Source organism: Rutilus rutilus, assembly GCF_951802725.1.
Source record: "Rutilus rutilus genome assembly, chromosome: 6".
Taxonomy (NCBI): domain Eukaryota; kingdom Metazoa; phylum Chordata; class Actinopteri; order Cypriniformes; family Leuciscidae; genus Rutilus; species Rutilus rutilus.
In genome coordinates this window covers 9,064,182-9,078,263 of record NC_140214.1, presented here as the reverse complement: position 1 = coordinate 9,078,263, position 14,082 = coordinate 9,064,182, and the positions used below count along the sequence as shown (strand labels likewise).

Sequence of the window (14,082 nt, the reverse complement as noted above, 5' to 3'; positions counted from 1 at the left end):
AGAGCAACCACCTTGAACAGCCAAGCAACCCCCTATAAACGCCCTAGCAACCACCCAAAATACCCTAGCAACACCATAGTAACCACTCAGAAACCCTAGCAACCGCCTAGCAACACCCTAGCAACCACTCAGAATACTCTAGCAACCGTCTAGCAACACCATAGCAACCACCCAGAACATCCTAGCAACTGCCTAGTAACCACCCAGAACACCCTAGCAACCACCCAAAATACCATAGCAACCGCCTAACAACCACTTAGTAACACCATAACAACCACCCAGAACACCATAGCAACCACTTAGCAACACCGTAGCAACCACCCAAAATACCTTAGCAACCGCCTAACAACACCATAGCAACCACTCAGAACACCCTAGCAACCACCCAGAATACCCTAGCAACCACCTAGCAACAGTATAGCAACCACCCAGAACCCCCTAGCAACTGCCTAGCAACACCCTAGCAACCACTCAGAATACCCTAGCAACCACCTAGCAACATCATAGCAACTACCCAGAATACGCAAGTGTTTCAGTGTGTCTTAAGTGTTTCAGTGTGTGTCTTAAGTGTTTCAGTGTGTGTCGCAAGTGTTTCAGTGTGTGTCACAAGTATTTCAGTGTGTCGCAAGTGTTTTAGTGTGTTTCGCAAGTGTTTCAGTGTGTGTCGCAAGTATTTATTACAGAGCTCTCTAATTGATTTTTTTACTAGTAAAAACAAATTAAAGATATGTATAATTGTAAAGCTCTGTAATTGCATTCTTACTAGTAACAATTCAATTGTAGAGCTCTCTAATTGTAATTCTTACTAGTAACAGTTCAATTGTAGAGCTCCGTAATTAAAAATGAAGACATGACTAGTAAAAAGGCATTTGTAGAATGCCAAACTCAAATATTTTTAAACAAATCTAAATCTCTGTTTTGTACAATTAGACGATTAACCGTTTTATTTTTTATAAAAATGAGTTACGAAAACTTTGAAATAATAGCCTTGTTTCAATGATAGCCTAATTAATTATTTTATCCACAGAGGCCGAGTTTGTGAAAAAGAATGAATCAGCTCTTATTCGAAGGGTTACATCAGTGATGCCAATAGCAGATGAGCTAAAAAATAAAGGCATGATACATCCTGAAACATATGATGATATCAAAGCAGAAATAACCAACCGGAAAAAAATGCGAAAGCTCTATGAAGCACTAGAAGCCGGAGGAGACAGAGTGAAACATGATTTTTATTATGCGCTGAAAAATCATGAACCATTCCTCTTCATAGACCTGGGTAAGAGAATCTACAGTTGCCATTATTTGAGATCAACTCAAACTTGTAGGTAGTCTATATGATCTGTCCTGTCCTGTGGTTGATGGTAACAGGTGGTGTTACTGTTACTGAAAACATATGTGAGCTGGACAACAGTGAGCAGAACCTGCCGGAGAGAATGCAGCTACAGTGAACTGAACAGTGAGTGTCAATTGCATGTTATGTACTGTATATACATGTTAAACACTTATGCTCTGAAATAAAACAATAATCACCTTTGTTAGGAATATTCTCACTGGAGGGCAAAGCAAACTTTTAATTTTATTTTTACAGATTGCTGATATTCTGTCCTTGATGCTCAACAGACACTGTGCAAGACTTTACAGACCTAATGTGGAAAAAAGTGAGAAGATGCAGCCACGTGAACATGAAAGAATGTTATAAATGAAAGGAACAGTTCAACTTTGTCATGAATTTTTTTTTTTTCTAATTGTCTTCATTTAATATACCAGAATTTGTAGGCTGTGTTACACATTTGAAATGTATGAAAGTAGAGTTTGACTTTCTTGGAACATTTGACCTTTGAGTTACATGGAAGAAGTTCATTTTAGGTGAACATTTTAAAGCCATTAAGATTTTAATGCTATAAAGACAACATTTTATACATCATCATCTATTGTTATTCGACTTGAATATATTCAAATTAAAGCCTTTATATTAATAAAATGATTTTTTTTTTTAAAGAAATAAGAAGTGATTTTACAGTGCTTGCAAAGTAAATGAATTTGAGATTAAACTTTGAAAATCCTCCATTGACTTACCTCAGTGATGATGTCACAATTTAGTGTCATATACTCACCTTCATGTCATTAGAGCTGTCTTTATGCCTTTGATTGCCTTTACTGTTCATTTCCTTTCACAACACATTGAAATAATTATTGTGCATCCATTTTTACATTCCAGTAGGAAGAATTCTCTTCTCCTTAATAAAGTGATAACTTTGTGAATTGGTTTACATTGTTCTTTTTATTTCTTAATTTTCTTACCTGACAAATAAATGACTAAATGTGATTATTCTAGACTCTTTGTAGATTTATCTCTAGAAGGTTACAGCAGATCGATGCCCAAGGTAAGAACACCAAGGCCCATGATCTGAATGAAGCAGCGGGCTCTTGATCTGGTACCTTTAGATTTCTGTCTTTCTCCTCACTTGCATGAATGTGCACAGCTAAGTAGAACGACCTTTTACTTATGAGCGAGGTTTACCTCAATCTATGTGTTTTTTTGTGTGTGAATGGTTGTAATCTTTTGCAGACGTGAATAAAACAAAAATACTGATGGCCTTAATATTGCTTCCCAGTGGCGGCTGGTGAAAAATATCTTAGGTGGGGCTGTCATAATCAGCCGTTTTTAATAGTCTGGTAACCGTGGGAGTATTAGGCCTACTTTCTGCCCTTGGTATGTGTTTTTATGCTTTGATGTTTATTTTGTTCTATTCCTTAACCCAGTCCCAGTGGTTCTCAAACTCTTTAGGGTTGTACCCCAAGAGGCTTTAATATCCTTCTGCAAACCCCCACTCTTCAGTCACACCTTTTTCAATAAGGGACAATATTTGCCCCCTTAAATCGATTTTTTCAAGTGCATTTTTACCTTTACAAATACCTTTATAAAATAAATAATGCTTTGAATAAAAAAAAAAAAGTTAAATAGATAAATATGCAATGATGGTAAAAACGAAGTGATGCTAAATTAAAACCGCCAGTAGGTGATGAGTCATCGAGTCATTCATTCAGTAACGAAGCAAGTGGTTGCATTTATGCATTAATTAATCATTGAATCATTGACTCTAAAGATTTGTTATATATTTCGTTTGTTGAACTGTTCAATAATGTGATCAACATTAAACACAGGAACTCACACATGGGTATGTCTTTGTATCGAAGAGAGTTTGAATTATATCGATCTCCATGCACAGCCTGTGTCTATATTTGTTCTTCATGCTAGTAAGTGCTAACTTAAAAATCCCTACTTTTACAAAGGTAACGTAGATTGTCGAGAACGGCAGTAGGCTATAGCGCGATTTGCTGAGGCAGCAATCTGTACGAGACCTGTCATATAGCCGACACGCTGCTTAAACGCAGACAGTTTTGACCGCAAAAGATGAGATAAATTGATCGTATGTCATGTATTTACAGCATTTAACCTGAGAGAAATGCATGCTCAGTTTAAATCGTATTTTAAGATGAGGTAACGTTAGTATTAAAGGTGAACTAAGTAACTTTTTTACCTTAACTGAACAGCTTTGGAGTCATTGGAATGGTTATATTACTTATTTCGGGTTGAATGGTGGTCGTTTCGCACCCCCCTGGTGCCCGTGAGCGGAAAATACGCACTTGCAACTTTGAGATGGCGGGCCGCCGGCCGCCGCGTCAGGAAGTATCGCGTGATATCAGGTCTCGCGATGTAAACAATTGCTTTACGGCCAAAAGAAATCTGCTCAAATACTGTCATTATTGCGCTCCCTCACGCTGTCCGAACCCGAATGAAGAAGACGTTTTAAAGAATGTCCCATCTGCTTTGATGTCGTTGATCTACTAGCCTCTGGTGTCTGAGAATCACCAAAGAGTTTTTACAACAGTGTTGTCAATCTATTCCGAAGCTGTGGGGGGAGCTCTAGAGAGAAACCTGCGAGCAAAAAGCGAGAATACAGCGAAGAAATCCCGAAGCTACTGAGTGCTGCTTTAAAGGAACGGCAAAATTCAGCATTTTGTTCCCGCACCCCCTTCTGTCACCTCACGGCTTGAGAACCACCACAAACCCAGTTTGAGAACCACTGCCTTTACATATCTTTGTAAAACGAAAAATAATAATAATATTACAAATAATTATTAGTATTAACCACCCAAACACACTTTAAAACAAACTGCATGATACCAGTGCTCTGTGAAAAAGTCAGTAATTATTTAATGCCATATTACAAGACTGAAGCATACACAAAAACAAACAAATTGTACAAACTTTCCATTTGCATTTGAAATTTAACTCAAAAAGTTTAGTTACTTTCTCAGAAAGGTCCCTCACTTCGCTAACTGTCCATGTTGGATCTGTCCCTGTTGTTTTAAAAAGTAATCACGGAAAGCAAAACAAGGCATTAGCATGACCGCATCCAGCTAGCCAGGCCGATAGCTGTCTGATGGAGATAGGCGCGCATAAGCACGTGCGCGGGTGGGCACGCGCAGCTTGGGGCGCTAACAGAAGCGCCCATAGCTGACTAGATTTGAGCTCGCTGATTGGCTACAGTTTATGTCAAACATGTATATCTTAAATCAGCAATTGGCTAAGCTGCTCCACAGACCTGCCTTTCTGGGGCGATTTCTCCAGCGCCCCAGAGCTGATGAGACGTGCACGCAGGTGGAGGAGACGTGTTGAAAAGGCAGACATTTTTAATTTCTATCATATTTTTCACATATACTGGGTGTATTTAATATCTTAAAGGGTCATGAAACCCTAAGCCAAATTTTCTGAGATTTTAACAGAAGTATGTGTGTTGAACACCATTGAAGACAATGTTAGCATCTGTTAGATTTAATAGTTGGGGGAAAATGGTTAAAATTTAGTTTTTTTCCGCTATTTTCATCTTCCGGGTTTAAAATCTTCATCGTGTCCACGTCACAGGCTGTGACGTGGCAGAGCACTATAGTACTTTGATGACTCATCGGTGTCTCATTATTATTCATGTCCTGAGTTTTCTTATCCAATGAGAAGACACTTCTCTTAATTATTCATGACACCACGTGGAACAGACATGTCAAACTGATATTGCGTAGTAGATGAGAGAGCAATGATGGGACGCGCGTTTGTTTTCGTGGTGCAAAAGTTCCAGTGCATTTTTCCCCGCGATGCTGCCCGGGCTAGACTCTGACTGCGGGCGGTTGGTTGGCCATCAACCACGGACACATCTAAACTCTGTGTGTGTAGCAACCATTCAACGGGAGAATGGTGGACTTCAGCCTTGTACACCAATGCAGGTTGCGTCTAGTGATGCGGTCCCGAGGACTTTTCTATTCACCTTATTCCGGAAGTAGCACTGGGTGGCGCCATCCGCGTAATCTCATTTCCTGGTTTAGCTACTTAGCGCTTTGTTTGCCCTGGTCCAATCTGTTATCTGTCTTGATATACGTAGATAGACTATAATATTATAGCCAAATGCGTTGGCCTATGGTTATTAACAACTGCTGCAACGTACTAAAGTACATTTCACTTGAAGCTTTTGAAACAATGCCACAATCAAATTATTTAATAGCTGTGTCTTTCTAATAGCTATTACTTAGTTATGAAGATGTGCACAAACACTACTACATGTAAAGTTTGAAACATTATTACACCACAGTTTGTTTGCTTAATCACCAGATACATTTGCAGTGTATAGCCAACAGATGAGAAAAAAATAGCCACGAACTGGTGTAGAAAGAAATTAGCCTCAACTAGATGAACAAGAGGGTAACGTTAGCTTAGCTAACTGCTAGCTGCAATTTCTTATGGTTTGATCTCTAACACAAGTAATGGCTGTAAAATAAATCCAGCGACTGAATTCTAGAGGACCATAGCTTTCAAACAAGGTATAGCATGTGTATGTGTCCTGTAGTGAGACCATTACAACATTAGATGTGTGTGGCTAATGTAGGCTAAACACTACACATCGGCCGGGCTGCGATCAGACAGGCAGACGGTTCATATAAACACCTAAAAGTCGTTTAAAAATTACCCCGAGAAACAGTGCATTGCTGTGCTGTTGGTACACACGTACATAGCACATTTGGCACAAATTAGCTTATCTTATGTGACATTTTATCAGTGAGACTTCTCTGCAGTTCTCCTCGAAATTGAATGAGGGTCCGCTAAACCGGAAGTTGGTTTACAACGGAAGTACTGGACAGAAGTAAAAGTGGGCGGGGCGGAATAAGGTGAATAGCTTCAGAGGTGTGTGTGTGTGTGTGTGTGTAAAATGTTACCCTGACCGTTTTACTTGCCTTTTGTTAAATAATCACTCGTTATTAAAAAATTAGATATTTCGATAATACCTCAATTGTACGAAACGAATGCTTAATTTGTGAAAATTTCTGTCACTGTCCATCTTATGTGGGTTTAGGGAGCACGTAGATCTAGGCTGTGTACGGAAGGTTTTTTTTAAAACGGAAATTTTTTTATTTTCAAATAAATGCATTTATAGTGTGTATAGAAACAATTTATTTGATTTAAATACAATTATGATTACTGTAGGCTAATATATGTAGCAGGGCATTCAGTTACTTTTGAAAGGACAAAAATAAGGTGTCCGTGTATTTCATTAGACTTTAACTTTTCCAGCTATCAAAAAAATCTAGCATTTCCTCACGTGTTACCACTGATTTTTAGTGACAGTCGATATGCAGGCCACTGGCGATGACAGTTTCCTCTCCTCTCCTCTCCCCTGCCGTGCCATACCACACCCACTCCCCTCTCTTCTTCTCCTTCTTCTTCTTCTTTTAGATTTGATTGGCGGCTGGCACCAGCTTATAGGTGCATTGCCGCCACTTACCGGACTGGAGTGTGGTACATTCGATGACAGAGGAGAGGAAAAAAAAAAAAAAAAAACTTAAATCCTATACATTAACCCTGTTTCCCTCAAGTATTTATATACATGCCTCCTAATGTTTCCCGATCTTTGCAACATGTTTCCTACTGTGAAACTAACACTTTCCTTTTGCAGTGCGGCTCTTAGTTCTCTCCTCTCTCTCTCATATTCCTTACATTCCATAAGAACATGCTGTACAGACTCAGATTGTTCACATGATCTACATTTCCCTGTAGGATGTTTCCCAATTCTTTGTAACGTGCTGTTAAGCTCCGTGTGTCCTAATCTAAGGCGGGTGATCTCTCTTCTTCTCACAGCCACCACGCCCATTTAAGTTGCATTTTTCAAAAAGATTGTGAGCTAGACTTGAGCTGAAAGAGGGGGGTTTCATGACCCTTTAAACACACAAATACTGACAATTTGTATGTATGATTTATGTATGTATTTACTTATTTATTTAATGAGTGTGGCTCATAAACTGTGGTCTGGCTCATGGGGGGGCGGCGCCCTAGCGCCCTCTATTGGCCAGCCGCCCCTGCTGCTTCCTCTAGCTGGGACATTTAGTGATTCTATATTCTATGGCCTATCCGAAAAATGTTAAAGTTAAAAATAGGGGATATTATTTTATTATGAATTCTGACCAAATCTTTACTTTGAAATATATTTTTTGTACTTTTTAGTGACTTTTTTAATATTTGAATTTAAAGAAGAATAAATAGTTTTGTCCAGTAGCACATGAGTAGCCTATATTTTACAGAATCCATCAGTTATTTCTCAGTACAATGTTTACAATGTACAGTGTTTGGCCTAGAAACACAAGTCATAATGACTTATGGTTACACTTGAAGTTATTACAGAATAATGATAAATGATAAAACATGTACAGTTAATTGAACCCAGAATGTTACCTGAGAGATAGAGGAGACGGGGAAATAAAAAGAAGGGATCTGGAACAGAAAACAAATGTCTTTGTTGATTTTTAACCCTACAACATGTCAGTCGACATAAAAACTATAAATCTTTTAGAGAAAAGGGGGAACGCTTTACAAAAAATTATTTAGACATTTTTTCCACACTGTTTTTACTAAATTAACTTAAGGAATATTATTTTTAATGGAGACAGACAGCCTTCAGTGTTTCTCATAAAGTCTAATTCTTTTGCAGATAAATACTGATATTTGACTTTGCGATTTATATATTTTATCCATTAATCTGTTTTGCCAGCATTGAGGAAGACATCAACCATCGTCTCTTCTCAACTCTTAGTGTATTAGTTTACGATTATGAAACATGTACTGCACTTTATTTTGCCCTACACACACAAATATTCTTAATGAGCCTATGAAATTACAGATTTCCAGTTTAAAAAAAAAAACATACTCGAGCACTACACATCCAGCGCATACTTCTGCTGTAGAAATGTATTTCTCAAAGAAAGTTGAGGAACATGGGGGCCCATCAGGACTGCCTATGTATTGGGACTGGGATCTTGTGCTACGGCCCTGCCTCTGGCAAATCAATAGCTAATCATTTCAAACATGACACAGGCACAGCACACTTCACGTCATTTAGGCTACAGGCTACTTTGAAAACTGCTTTCGTTTTCGAGGGCGGAAATGCATGGGGGAACGAACTTGGAGAGCTGCTTAATTGTAGAATATGACGTTGTAGCCTACTTCTGATGAAACGAAACACTGACACTGTTTTTCATGTTTAATAAGGTAAAGCTGCTTAATTTAAAGAGATATTTTGTATAAAGTGATATAGCCTACGTACAACTACGTGACACAACTTTACCAGAGTGCAGAATTGCAGACCTTTAGCAAACATATCCACTGTGATCATATGCCTTTATTATGCTTTATTAAAAATAAAGTTCGCCGATTTCTCGTTTTCAACAAGCGAAGAAAGAAAAAGAACTTCGCCGTGATTAAGCTATATTGGGGCATTAATTCCTGGATCAAGGTCTGTTGTCCGACACGATGAGCAGCTTTGGTAAGTGAGATGTGCGATCTGATTAACCTACTTGACAAACTCAAATAGGTTGAAACAAATACAAATCTCTATTTTGTACAATTAAACAAACAATGCATTTGTTTAATTGTATCAGTTTAATTGTAGTTTGTTTAATTGTAAGATCGTTTGTAAGATCAGTAGTAGCCTACATGTGTGGGTATAATTTATGATCTGTCGACATGTGGTTGATTTTACAGTTTTTTACGATTGCTATGACAGATTTTTCAATACATTTAACAATTTTCCAAAACTCTTAACACAGTTAGCACTACATCCGTCTGTGTAAGCTATACTATTAACACATTTCTTGTTGCTTTAACACAAAATGCATACAGTTAACACAAATTTAAAATGCTTGAACTTCTTTTACACACAAGCTCAAACAAGACCAAAACAATGGATTTTTACTGCCAAATTTACCAATGCTTTAACACTGTATGTCAGAACAGATAACACCATGTTCTAAACCTAACCTTACATTAAAGTCAAGGTAAACAGCTGTTTATATTGTGAACTGAAACACAAAAATATCCCCTGTATTTTATTCCATTGCTACTGAGAAACAGCTGATTGAATTATGCAAATAATTAGAAGATGACTCTTTTTTTCATTCTTCTGGTGCTTTTTCTGTTCGTATATTTTGTATTTTCACATTATTCCATTGCTAGTGAGAAACAGCTGATTGAAGTTATGCAAATATGGGACAATGTGGCATTCCACCATTCCGGCGCAGTCACAGCCTGGTTTGACGCCCATCAGGATGATGTCCATTTTCCTTGCCCCTTACTTCCCTTTCCTCAACCCCATTGAGGAGTTTTCTCAGCCTGGAGATGAAAGGTTTTTGACCATAGTCCACAGGACCAAATGTCCCTCCTGTATGCAAAAGATGCTGCATACCAAGACATCACAGCTGAACACTGCCAGGGGTGGATAAGGCAAGCCAAAAGATTCTTCCCAAGATGCCTTGCCAGGGAAGATATCAGGTGTGATGTGGATGAGAACGTGGACAAATGCAGAAGACCGCGCAGATTAGAAGATGGCTTTTTCTGTTTGTATATTTTGTATTTTCACATACAGTAATACTGTAAATGGCAGCTATATTGCATATTTTTGTTATCTTGCAGAAATGTCCTGTAGCAAATAAAGCCGTTACTGCAGCAATTCTGTCTCTGTCTTCTTTTTTTCATAAACCATACATTCTATAAAGCTACTCTAAGAAGGGGCATTTATTTTGTTGTATTGAATTTCTGCTGCAAAAAAACAACAACAAAATGCATGCATTTACATTACAAACAAAACAAAAATGTAGAGAGACTTCAAAAGAAACTGCAGTGCAAAACACAATCTATGATCAATACAATATACTGTCTGTTGTATAAGGGCAGACCTGACATATATAAAATAATGTAGTTTCTGTAATTCCATCTGATGTTAGTGTTTTTATTGTCATTGTGTTATGATTGACTAAATGTTCCTGTTGGAAGAGAACATGTGTTAGTGTTTTGAATAATTATTTGATTTTGAAACATGTTTGCAGTGTTTTGTTAGACACAGTGTATTGTGTTAGTGTATTATTGTATTTTGAAAATTAGTTTTGGAGTTTAGTTTACAATGTGTGATTTTGAGCATGAAATTAACCGTTTTGCCAATTGTGTGTTTTAGGTGTGTTGGTGCGTTAAGAGTTTAGGAAACTTGTTAAATGTATTGAAAAAACTGTCATAGCGATTGTAAAAAACTGTAATCAACTTTCGCATAATTTTTCTTCATTTGACTGTAAACCGGTGTACAAAACCGGTCGCATTTACTGTTAGATGACCCCATTTTTGGCTGAATTTCCCTTCTGGATTTTACTCTTTCGACACGTGTCTTAGTATCTGTCAAACGTCTTCAACAGACCCGATTTTATCTCACCCAAAACCGGTCGGGTTTCAGCAAATATGCTGTGCTTTTGTAATTATGTTTTACTCAAAATCTTCTCATGAGCACCTTCCAGCGCTCGATTGATTCTGATTCACCTAATTAATCTGGCGTGGCTCTTCCGTCCACCTTTGCAAGACTTCTTTGGGTTACAGAGACTTTGAGCAGAACTAATTAACCAGCACCTGTGATTCCCCTGAATCTGTGATTCCCCTGAATCACCTGTGGCCCTTCCGTCCACCAACGAGCTAAGTGAGGTAGAAACTGATCCGAATTCCTCAGCCCTTACCCCAAAAAAATTGTGATTCCCCTGAATCACCTCTCGCTCGTACCCAAAGCAAATTCAGCCAACATGGTTCACGTTCACTCATCATTTTTGAACCCCCAAAAAGAAAATAATTTAGCTGTCTCTTACCAGAGATGTTTTGTTGCCACGGTTTGTTTTCTTAATTCCAGTGGTTGCTTCCTCCGGACCCCGGCGGAACGGCCCCTCATCCCTCAAAACTGTTCGGGGTAGGGCTGTGACTCTGAGTCCAGGAGGCCAATTCACCGTCCGCTCTCGGGTCCGAAGGGCACATCCAAGGAATCCCACTTCTGACACCAATTGTTGTGGCAAAAATATTCATTAAACAATCAATCACTGCGTAAGAGACACTCTGAAATTCAAATGATCATTAAAAAGTAGTTTATTCTTGCAAGAAGGCCCAGTTGCCACACAGAAGTCAAAAGTACAGTCTGTGAAACAAGTGCGACGAGGAAGGGAGGGCAGAGGAGTCTTTATACTGCTTTCAAGGTCTTCTGCTTACAGGCCCTTATCTAAACAAGGGAAGGTTTCTCTGCTAGTGATCTAATCCTGCTGAGTTTATTCTTACAAACTCACAAGTTCTAAATTGGACGGCCTCTGACCCTAGGGGACATAGGCACCTTTTCAATCTGCCTCCTCCTGACGTCTCACCCGTTTCCCAGTGTTTAAACGAAAAAACACACACACACATTAGTCATATGTTGGCAGACCATGTACAGTCCAACAAAGAGTCATTTCAATGTCTTACTGAAAGTAAATGAAAATCAATACTGTAAATCAATGAAAACTTAAAAATTGCCATAACACTAGTTACAGTAGATTTAGTAGTTAACCCCTGCTGGAAGATGCTGTAACTACACCCTTCAGTTGCATTTTTTCATTTCTAGTTTTAAATTTGATTTACAGCTTTTTATAGCAATCTTAACAACCGTATTAATTCTGTAAATGCAATGCGAGGGAGAGGAAAGAGCTAAGAGCAAGGTTACACAGGCATGCGTTTTATAGGCCTATAGAAGTCAACACACCTGACACACGCATACATTTTCCTTCCCCTACACATCTGTCACAAGCTTTACGTAACGTCTCTTTGTGTTAAAATAGCTAAACCATACATTTTATGTACTTTAACAGAACATGATTTAGCCTACTAGTGTTTATTAAAGGGTTAGTTCACCCAAAAATGAAAATTCTGTCAGTAATTATTCACCTTCATGTTGTTCCAACCCCGTAAGACCTTCGTTCATCTTCGGAACACAAATTAAGATATTTTTGATTAAATCTGAGCGCTGGCTCACTCCTCCATAGACTTCTAAGGGAATGAAACTTGCTGGCGCAAAAAAGTTATTAAAGAGATCGTTAATATAGTCCAAGTGACTCCAGTGGCTCAATCTTAAGTTTATCAAGCGACGAGAATACTTTTTGTGCGCAAAAAACCCCCAAAATAACGACTTTATTCCACTATTCATTTCCTTCTCTCTGGGCCTTGAGTTGGTTCACGTAGTGTTTTTGCGCAGCGCGTCTGTGTTGTACGTCACACGCATCACACACATGACCAGCGTCGGCCAATAGTGAGCCTACGTGGTGACGTGTAACACAGACGCGCTGCGCTAAAACACTACGTGAACCAAGTCGAGGCCCAGATAGAAGGAAATGAATAGTGGAATAAAGTCGTTATTTTTGTTGTTTTTGCGCACAAAAAGTATTCTCGTCGCTTGATATACTTAAGATTGAGCCACTGTAGTCACTTGGACTATATTAACGATCTCTTTAATAACTTTTCTGGGCCAGCAAGTTTCGGTCACCTAGAAGTCTACGGAGGAGTGATCCAGCTCTCAGATTTAATAAAAAATATCTTAATTTGTGTTCCGAAGATGAACGAAGGTCTTACGGGGTTGGAACAACATGAGGGTGAGTAATTACTGACAGAATTTTCATTTTTGGGTGAACTAACCCTTTAACAATGTCCTGATAAATAAAACTCACAACATAATGGTAGATGAGGGTGCATTACAGTTTTTCTCAATTGTTTTCACACAAATACTGGTACTTGAGACACAATGGCCACAAAATGTAACTCATGCACCAACCCCCTGAACCAATTCTGCAAAACTACAAGCACAATTCCTGCTTTACACTCAAATTGCAGTTCTAAAACACACTTTTTTCAAAACACTACACACATTTATCTGCATTTGGCACAATTTTCGTGCAGAAAATCTCTTGTTTTCACAAGGAACACACTGCCATTCAAATATGCACACTGACTCATCACATGGGTAAACAGAGGAGTGAGAGTGAGAGTGAGAGGGAGAGGCAGAGGGAGAGGGAGAGTGAGAGTAACGTGTGTTTCAGAAAGTCCTTGAGCTAGAGGTGGCTGCAGTGGAGCACCAGTTCATCTTCATTGATGGGGTTGGATTCAACCTCACAAAAAGATGAAAGAAGGGAAGGAACATCATCGGCCAGCGTGCCATTGTTGAAGTCCCTGGCCAGCGCGGGGGGAACATCACAATGTGTGCAGCGATTACCCACTACGGCGTCATCCATCACCATGCTACCCTTGGCCCCTACAACACTGCCCACCTGATCACATTCCTGGGCACCCTACACAACACACTCATTCCACCAGAGATATCGTCATCCATCAGATAGACGGCTCAGAGCAGCCCAGGAACGTTGTCATTTGGGACAACGTAAGTTTCCACCGGGCTGCTCTGGTTCGAAACTGGTTCACTGCCCACCCAAGCTTTTTAGTTGTTTATCTCCCTCCATATTCTCCATTCCTCAATTATTTTTTTCTGCCTGGAGATGGAAAGTGTATGACCGAAATCCACAAACGCGTAAACCCCTTCTCCAAGCTATGGAAGATGCATGTGGAGATATAGCAGTTGATGCCTTCCATGGCTGGAATCGCCATGCTAGGCGATATTTCCTCATCCACATCACAAGCAATATTTTCCCTGGCTAAGCAGCGTTTTT

General features: G+C 39.1%; 1 protein-coding gene and 1 long non-coding RNA gene across 2 annotated transcripts in view; one reads left to right on the top strand and one right to left on the bottom strand.

Moving 5' to 3' along the window:
- LOC311291646 (G-protein-signaling modulator 2-like) overlaps nucleotides 1-14,082 on the bottom strand; it is a 352,673-nt gene that overhangs the window by 144,088 nt on the left and 194,503 nt on the right. The window lies entirely within an intron of this gene.
- Nucleotides 1,052-1,769, top strand: LOC311291655. Its single transcript, XR_014627594.1, has 3 exons — nucleotides 1,052-1,276; nucleotides 1,369-1,456; nucleotides 1,589-1,769. It is a non-coding gene; the product is annotated as an uncharacterized lncRNA (long non-coding RNA).